The sequence below is a fragment of the Pipra filicauda genome, unplaced genomic scaffold (genome assembly GCF_003945595.2).
Source record: "Pipra filicauda isolate LSUMZ 115617 unplaced genomic scaffold, ASM394559v2 scaffold58_size5111680_pilon, whole genome shotgun sequence".
NCBI lineage: Eukaryota > Metazoa > Chordata > Aves > Passeriformes > Pipridae > Pipra > Pipra filicauda.
Window position 1 is genome coordinate 1,846,891 of NW_024104742.1, and position 7,845 is coordinate 1,854,735.

Sequence of the window (7,845 nt, forward strand, 5' to 3'; positions counted from 1 at the left end):
ATACTTTCTATTTGGTAAATAAATTCACCTTATTTAAAAATTAAGCAGAAAAAAATTCTTTCAAACAAAAAGCACCATAGTGCTTTTCTCCTCACTTTGAATTTAGTGAAATACTCACATAGACTCATGCACCTTTTTATCTGTCTATCTAATCTGCCAATATAAATTGTTGCTGGAGTGATCATTTCCATCCTACAGAGGGTAGAAGATTGTGCCAACCCTAGACATGATAGGCTCTGGATCCCTGTACTACCAGAGACGGAATATTCCACAGCAGAGCTGGCTGAATATCAAAGATTTTGATTTAAAAAATATTTCATGATTTAAAGGACATGAAATAAATACATGACATTTGCTCAGCTTTAGTGCTCAATTATGCTTTCAGAAGGGAGTCATTAGTTGAATATAATATTCTTGTGACTGTGTGGTGAAAGCCACATAGCACCATAATCACAAGATTTTAAACTCTCTCAACACAGTCTGGTTTTGCTCTGCTCAGCAGTTAACGAGGGGATGGGGTGGAGAGGTCCCCAAGCTGCTCTATGTTCTAGAAGAGCAGAGAAGAGTTGCCAAGTAGAACCACCCAAGACTTATGAGATCCTAGGCCAAAATAATCTATAGTAACTTCTAAGCAGTTCACACTGCTCCTGCCAGAAAGTACCAGCCAGACACTGAACACCCCACTGTGCTCTGGCTTTGGGAAAAGGTCAGGTACAGGATGTCTGGACACACACAGACCTGTCCTGCACGGGGAGCATTTATTGCTCAAAGCATACACTCATCATTAACAGTTCTTGCATACTTCCAGTGCTCCTCAAGATCCTAAATGATGCATTGCATCTTTAGACATCTCTTAAATGCAGGAGATATCAAACCTACAAAATTATCTAAACTATGTCTGGAAGAAGTCGAAAATTGACCAGCTATTAAAGTGAACTCATCTCAGCTTTAGTTTTGCTCATACCAAGCACAATGGAAGGTAAAACAAAACCCTCTGACTAATCTATTTATTTCTACACTGGACACAGAAAGCAAGGACTAAATCAACTGCCTTTTAACCAACTAATAAAGGAAACAAATATCATGAAATGAGAATTACCTCAATAACTAGAATGGCCTATAATGAATTAAAAATATGTTTTCAGCAACTCCTATGATGAACTGCTATGTTGTGCTCACAACTTACTGTCCTCAGGAAGTATAGACAGGAACTAGGTGACAAGAAAAACAGGAGCTATGGACACATAAACAGCTATCTGCCACATTTTAAAGCTCTTTACACTGTGACCGTGATTTAAAACTTTATTCCCTCCTTTCAAGGTTTGAGCACACGGTTTCCCTAGGGGAGCTATCCTACAATTAATGACTTTAGAATCTGCTACTTGAGAGAATGGGAGTTGGAAGTGTGCCTTCACAGGTGCCACATTACAGAGGCATCTATACAGACATTATAGTGCTGTTTTGAACTTGGCACCACTGCAACAACTGTCAGACTGAGCAGGAAAAAAGACACCACAGAAAGTTCCCTTTCAAGCAATACTTTCCTTTGCTCCAAGGAAGCCCAATTCAGAGGTTATTATTCAAAAAAATAAAGATAGTCAAGCTACATCTTTTCTCCCTGCCTCCCAGGGACAGACAGCTATCTACATTATGAGACTCAGCACATTACAAGCTGGCTGCTTGTTTTCTATCATCATCTAATATTTTCAAGTGCAAAATCCTCAGTCCCCATTGAGGAAGGTTGAATTCAAAACAGAGACCAGGAAATGTAAAGCAGCAACACAGTGCATACAAAAGTTAACACTAAGCAGGAGTGCACTTCCACCTTTCAGCTGCAATCAGCAGGACTAGGAAGGAATTAGCAGTCGCCACCAACAGAAAAAGCCAACTTTTTCCTAAGTCACTGGAAATGTTATTATTGCAAAACTGACCCTTAGCAGACAGATCCCTGCTTCAAAAACAGCATAAGAGGAGAAGCAAATCCCCCTAAAATCCTTTTAACAGGACATTAAAGAATAAAGAAAAGCGTTTGTAGCAAAGAAACGTTGGCAGCTGCAGTCTAAAATGCCGGTAAATGACCACAGTGCTCCCTCTGGTGACAACAGACGGGGCGAGTCACCTGCCGTGAGAATCAGCACGTCCGTGTCAAACTCCAGTATCAGCTACGGCAACACATCTTCCTCCTTTGAAACTTCATAGGAATACAGCAGGTACTTCCACTGAAGAAGGATTAGAAATACTCTAATGTCATGATGAGTTATCATGCTTAAACCTCAGGAATGTGTTGTACATTACCAGAAATAAGTTTTTACACCACTGATGCTGCCAGGTGTCAGTCACTGCAGCATGTAGAAAAGAGCATGAAATGAGATTTCAGCTTAGAAATGTGGATTTGGACTTAAATTCCATTTCAGCACCAGAGAAACCATTTACAAGGGATGAATGTTCTGGAAGGAGGTGAAAAAATGTTTCTATCCAGTAGGACACGGAACCTTTAGGAGCTCATACAAAGGATCTCAGGAAACCAAATTCTAACTAGTTCTGTACTGGAAAATGTTTGGATCAAGTGTATAGGTTCAGGCCAGTACAGTAAGAGTGGACTGATGACAGCAAGCCCATAGTCAATGACACCTTTCCCTGTCAATTTATTAAAGGAAGTTTATCAATTTGTTTTGCCAGTGTGGAAATCTTTGTTTAGCTTGTGCCTAGATAGTCTTTGGCCATTGAGAGTTTCTCAATGCAGTGAAACTGGATAGACTTGAGAGATGATGAAGAAATGTTTAAGGACAGCTAATAAGAGCTCCATAACAGGCTGTGTTTGGTTATGCCCAACTGACCTCATTGACACACAGGGACCTGCTTGCCAGGAGCTACAACTCACCTGTGCAACTGGTGCCCTGGAAATGAACTGCTGCAACAGGACCTACTGGGAAAGTTCCTGTGATTCAGAAAGCATAAACATCAGCTTCCCTGCAGCTTCCAGGTGCAATCCAGGGAGCAGTCAGTCCTCTACAACAAGCAACATTATAACGGCTCAAGGACCTTGGAAACATTTCAGTTTGGTTTTTTTCTACAAAACATTCTGTACTGTCAGTCACCTTTGGGTGAAAACAGCCAAAACACACAAGCCTGCCCAATTGCAGGCAAAGCATCACAAGAGCAATAGCTTCTGCAGTTTCGTCCACAACAATTAAAGATCTCTCAGAGTTTGATAAGACTTGCTGTGATACACAGCATTTCAACCCTCATCTGTCCTTCACCATCCCTTGACATCTACAGAAACTAGGATAGTAACACTTGCCCAATATTACCTTCTGTCATGATGTTCTTCTCTGATGAGAATCAACTCCCAGAAGCATTTGATGAGCCTCAGTTGGGATGAATGAGGCAGTTTAGATCCCTGAGATGCTGCAGGAGACTTTCTGAACACAGGAATACATCCCTATGCCAGCTATTCTCTTACCAGGTTTTCATGATTTTTCTGTTGGATTCCAAGGGGAAAAAGGAGTTTTTGTTATATTACACTTGAAACTTTAGTACTGCAGAAGGCAAATTTGGTTCAGGGGCACAGATTATACAGGCTGGCAAGTGTCCTCACTCTAGTCCACTCAAATGCTGGTGGCAAAGCCATTGTCACTGACGTGTCCTTGCTGGTGCTGCATGTCCTGGTGTGCATCACTGCAGCTTCTGGCATCCCCACACACACCCACTTCTGCCATGGCAAATGAGACCTGGATTTACAGCAGTGACACACAGGTGCCTGCATGGTGAACTGTAAAAGCACGGCAGGTTGGCAGCCTGTAAGTCTTATTAGGGATTTCAAACAACTCAGGACAGGTGGTGGTTTGATGGCTGTGGGTACGGAGGGTGACAGCAGCAGATTCAGTTCCTGTTGGTAACAACAGTGATTAGACTGTCTGCGCCCACAGCTACACAGGATAGAGCATATATAGAAAAAATCCTCTCACACAGAGACCAAAACTAAGGACAGGCAGCTTCAAGTACATGATCTTGGGTTATATCATTCACAACAATGAATTGTTGCCCCATGACATGATTCTTGTCAGATTTTGTGGATAACAAACGCCTCTGGTTAAGGAGGGACCAGTCTGCTTTCTGCCACTAAGAACCAATAAGATGCCCCACTTTACTTGTACTTTCTGCCTGAACAGTGACTCTGCAGGCCCTGTATATAAATCCCCCTGCTCTGAAGAAGATACCACGTAGTTTCATCAGAATATCTTTGCTATATGTCATCAATTTTAATTCCAACCTGTACTTTAATATGCACATAACTATTTTCAAATACAAGGAAATCTTGAAGTCAACAGCATCAGAGCTTTCAGTAAATCCTTCACAACTTCAGAAAAATCTCTATAAACATTGTGTAAAGTAGATACAGAATGTACAGAGAACAGTTTTCTATACAAAAGTGCATTTTAGCATTACAATTAGCAGAGAACCGGGGCAGGGAAAAAAATCAATTTAAGCAATACCATATACTCTAATATATACCCTCACCTCTCCCCCTAAAAAAAGACAAAAAAAAATCAGACCCCCCACTTTCCCCTTGCTTTGGTTATGAACTATATTCAAGGCTTCAATATTACAATTTTTTTTTACACTGAAGAATTTATTTGTCATTTGGAAATGTTTTAAAGTTAGCCAGATGAGAGAGAATGCAAGTATGATTCATCAGAGTTAATAGTCAAAATATACAAGCTTTGAATATTACTAGGATGTGCCCTTGACAGATTAATAAACTATCTTTGCAATCCTTAAATGGACAACTGCATGTTGACTTCTCTATGCTCAAGAACTGCAAGATCAGTAAGCTTAAGAATATTAAACCAATAAATCTAACAACAATTGCCATGAAAATCTGGCTTATAAGAATGAACTGTAAGAGTTCCCAAAACAGTTGGGTTTATTAATATTTATAGACCAATGCATCAGCTGATTTCAAAGTTGAAAGAGTGTTAAGAGAAAAGAAATGGCTTCAGGCCATTCAGCATAGATGAACAGTAAATACTGCCATTTTTATATGTTTCTATATTGTATATGCATTCTGATGTAAATGCATGTACTTAAGTTCAAGTAGGTTGGTTTGGGTTTTTCCCCCCAGAGAATGATCTTCACAGGTTTCAAACCACAACAGGAGAACCAAAATTTAGGCCCAAGAAAGTCTTGCAAAGAATTTTCTTGCTCTTTCAAGTAAGCACCCCATACTGAGCATACTGTAAGCATCTTTTTATCAGTTTCCCAGATAAAGAAAAATAGATATCTTAACAGAAACAAAAGATGACATTAGATACACACACAGAAATCAACCAGGTTTGTCAGGTAGCTTTCTTCCTCATATTTAAAATCATATTAGAAAAGAATGTTCTCTACTGTTTACAGTCTTATTGCAATCAAACTTTCAGTGCTCCTTCTAAGCCTTTATAGAGAAAAAGTTACCATGGAAGCAAACCGTTACCTTTACAGAGTGTAAATTAATTACATTCATATTGCAGTGGGTACAAAGCTCCTACATACACAGCTTCAGTACCATGGAACCATATAACTCTGAGCTTTTTCCTGTGTGCCTCTATGTTACTTTTAAGCTTGACATTTGTGCTCTGTGAATAAAAAGCAGAGATTTGATTTAAAAAAAAAAAAAAAAACAAACATACTAATAAGAATGCATTATTTTAGCAGTCTGTTACTCTTCACCTGAACCCAGTAATCTACAGCTGTAGCCACAATGGCCAACACTTAAATTGGCAAGACCGGGTTTAACTAAAATTCCAACTGTTTGACTAATGCCATGGGTATTTAACATAAATTCATAGAATCATTTAGATTGGAAAAGACCTTTTAAGATCATCAATTCCAACTCTAAATCTAACACTGCCAAGTCCACCACTAAACCACGCCCTTAAGTGCCACATTTACGTGTCTTTTAAACACGCCCGGGGACGGGGTCTTCCTGGGTAAGCACAGAGCACAAAGCAGGGAAAGACAGGATTCTGACCAAAAACCTCCCCCACCACAAATTGAGCATGTCACTAGAACTATGGAGGATGAGAAAACAAAAGGGAAAAAAACCCAAATGTGAGAACTCTTGAATCCCACAGCTACTTCAGGCCTAATTCTCTGAGATCAAAGACAACATTATATCTCTGAGTACTTGGCAAAGAACATTCAGGCAAGATGTTATTCTGCATTCTTACCGGAACATTCAGAGTTTTGTATTCTTATGTTATAAGCATCCTGGGTCTATGAGATCACAAAGCTATAAATTACTACCATGGAATCCCTGGAAATCCACTCTCTTCTTTCATTTCTACTGTCACACAAGTGATTGAAGTACCTGCTGGAGACAACACACCACTATCAGCTATTGTGGCACCCAGGACCTTTTCATCCAATGTGACAAGAAACTGGACCCATTTAATCACTTGGATTAATTTACACTTACATGCTCAACTTAAGATCAAGGTGGAAATACTACCCTCCTCATTTCATGATCCCTGGAAACTAGTAGACAGGTGACCAAAACGAACTGTACCTCATCAAAATGAGGGCATCTTCTCTCAACAAAACCTGAGGCATTTTAAACTCTGAAGAACTGCTGAAACAGAAAAAAGTTACACACTTTCATGCTCCACCACACTGAGATATTGCACCTTTCTTACAATTCACTTCAGAGTTTTCATCCTCTACAGTATCGTGTGCATTTTTCTTCAGAAAAAAAAATGCAATCACATTACAAAGTCACTGCAGAAAATAAAAGTAGTACTGAACTGCGACAGTGTACACACGGTGAAATATTTCATGATGAATTCATCCATTACCACGCAAGAGTTTAAAACTGCACCCTGAAATTAGCTGAATTGACAGCAATTGAATTTTGTCTTTCAAGGAAATACTGAGAGGTAACAGACACTTGTGGTTAGTGGCCAAATAACTGGCCATATGGGATAGCTAATACTTGAGCTTAAAATGACATTACATGGCTTTTAATCAGTGAGTGGACAAGTCTGGGTACCTGTTGTACAGCAGCAGTAAGAGTGAATGAAATCACACATACTAGTTTGACTATGGACTCTTTCAGAGGGCAGTGTTCAGATATTTTACTGGTCAGTTTATTTTGAGTCTACAAGGAATGCCACTTCTGAAAGAAAAATACTTCTCCTGTCAGGGCTAATAAGTCTGTGCAGGACATGCAAAATTAATGTCAGTAGTCCTAAAGCTGACCATGCGATTCTGCAGGACTGGGCTACATCGTGCAACTACAGACACCTGTGGCCACACTAAACTGCCAAACTCCTTAATTCAAGAGCAAAATTAAAGCAATGGAGCATCAAGATAATAAAAAATTACTGAATTCAAAAATACTTTCATAATCTTTTAAGTTTCACATTAAAATTTAGAAGTATTATTTTTATCTCAGCAGGGGGGAAGGAGTTCTGTAAAAAGTAGTTCCAAAATAGAGACATCTTAAAGATGGCCAGAATTAGGAAACAGGTTAAAACTACTTTTACTTCCCCACCTGAAAGCCACAGTTTTACCTCATTTTCTTACCAACAGAAATTTCAAAAGCCAATAGACAACAAAAGGAGATTCTGATACATGTCATGGTGTAACGACTCACACAGAAGACACCCTCAGCTAAACATACCATTAAAAAGCACAGCTGCATTAATTTAAATTCTCCTGTAAACAACATGAATCTATTTAGATGTGCTTCTGGGGAAGAAAACCACCGAAGTTGTGTGCCACTTGTTTGCACTTCTGTTTCCAGTAGAGTTCTTAACTACTGTTAAGTAGTGTCCTAGACAACTTAATTGCAGATTAGTA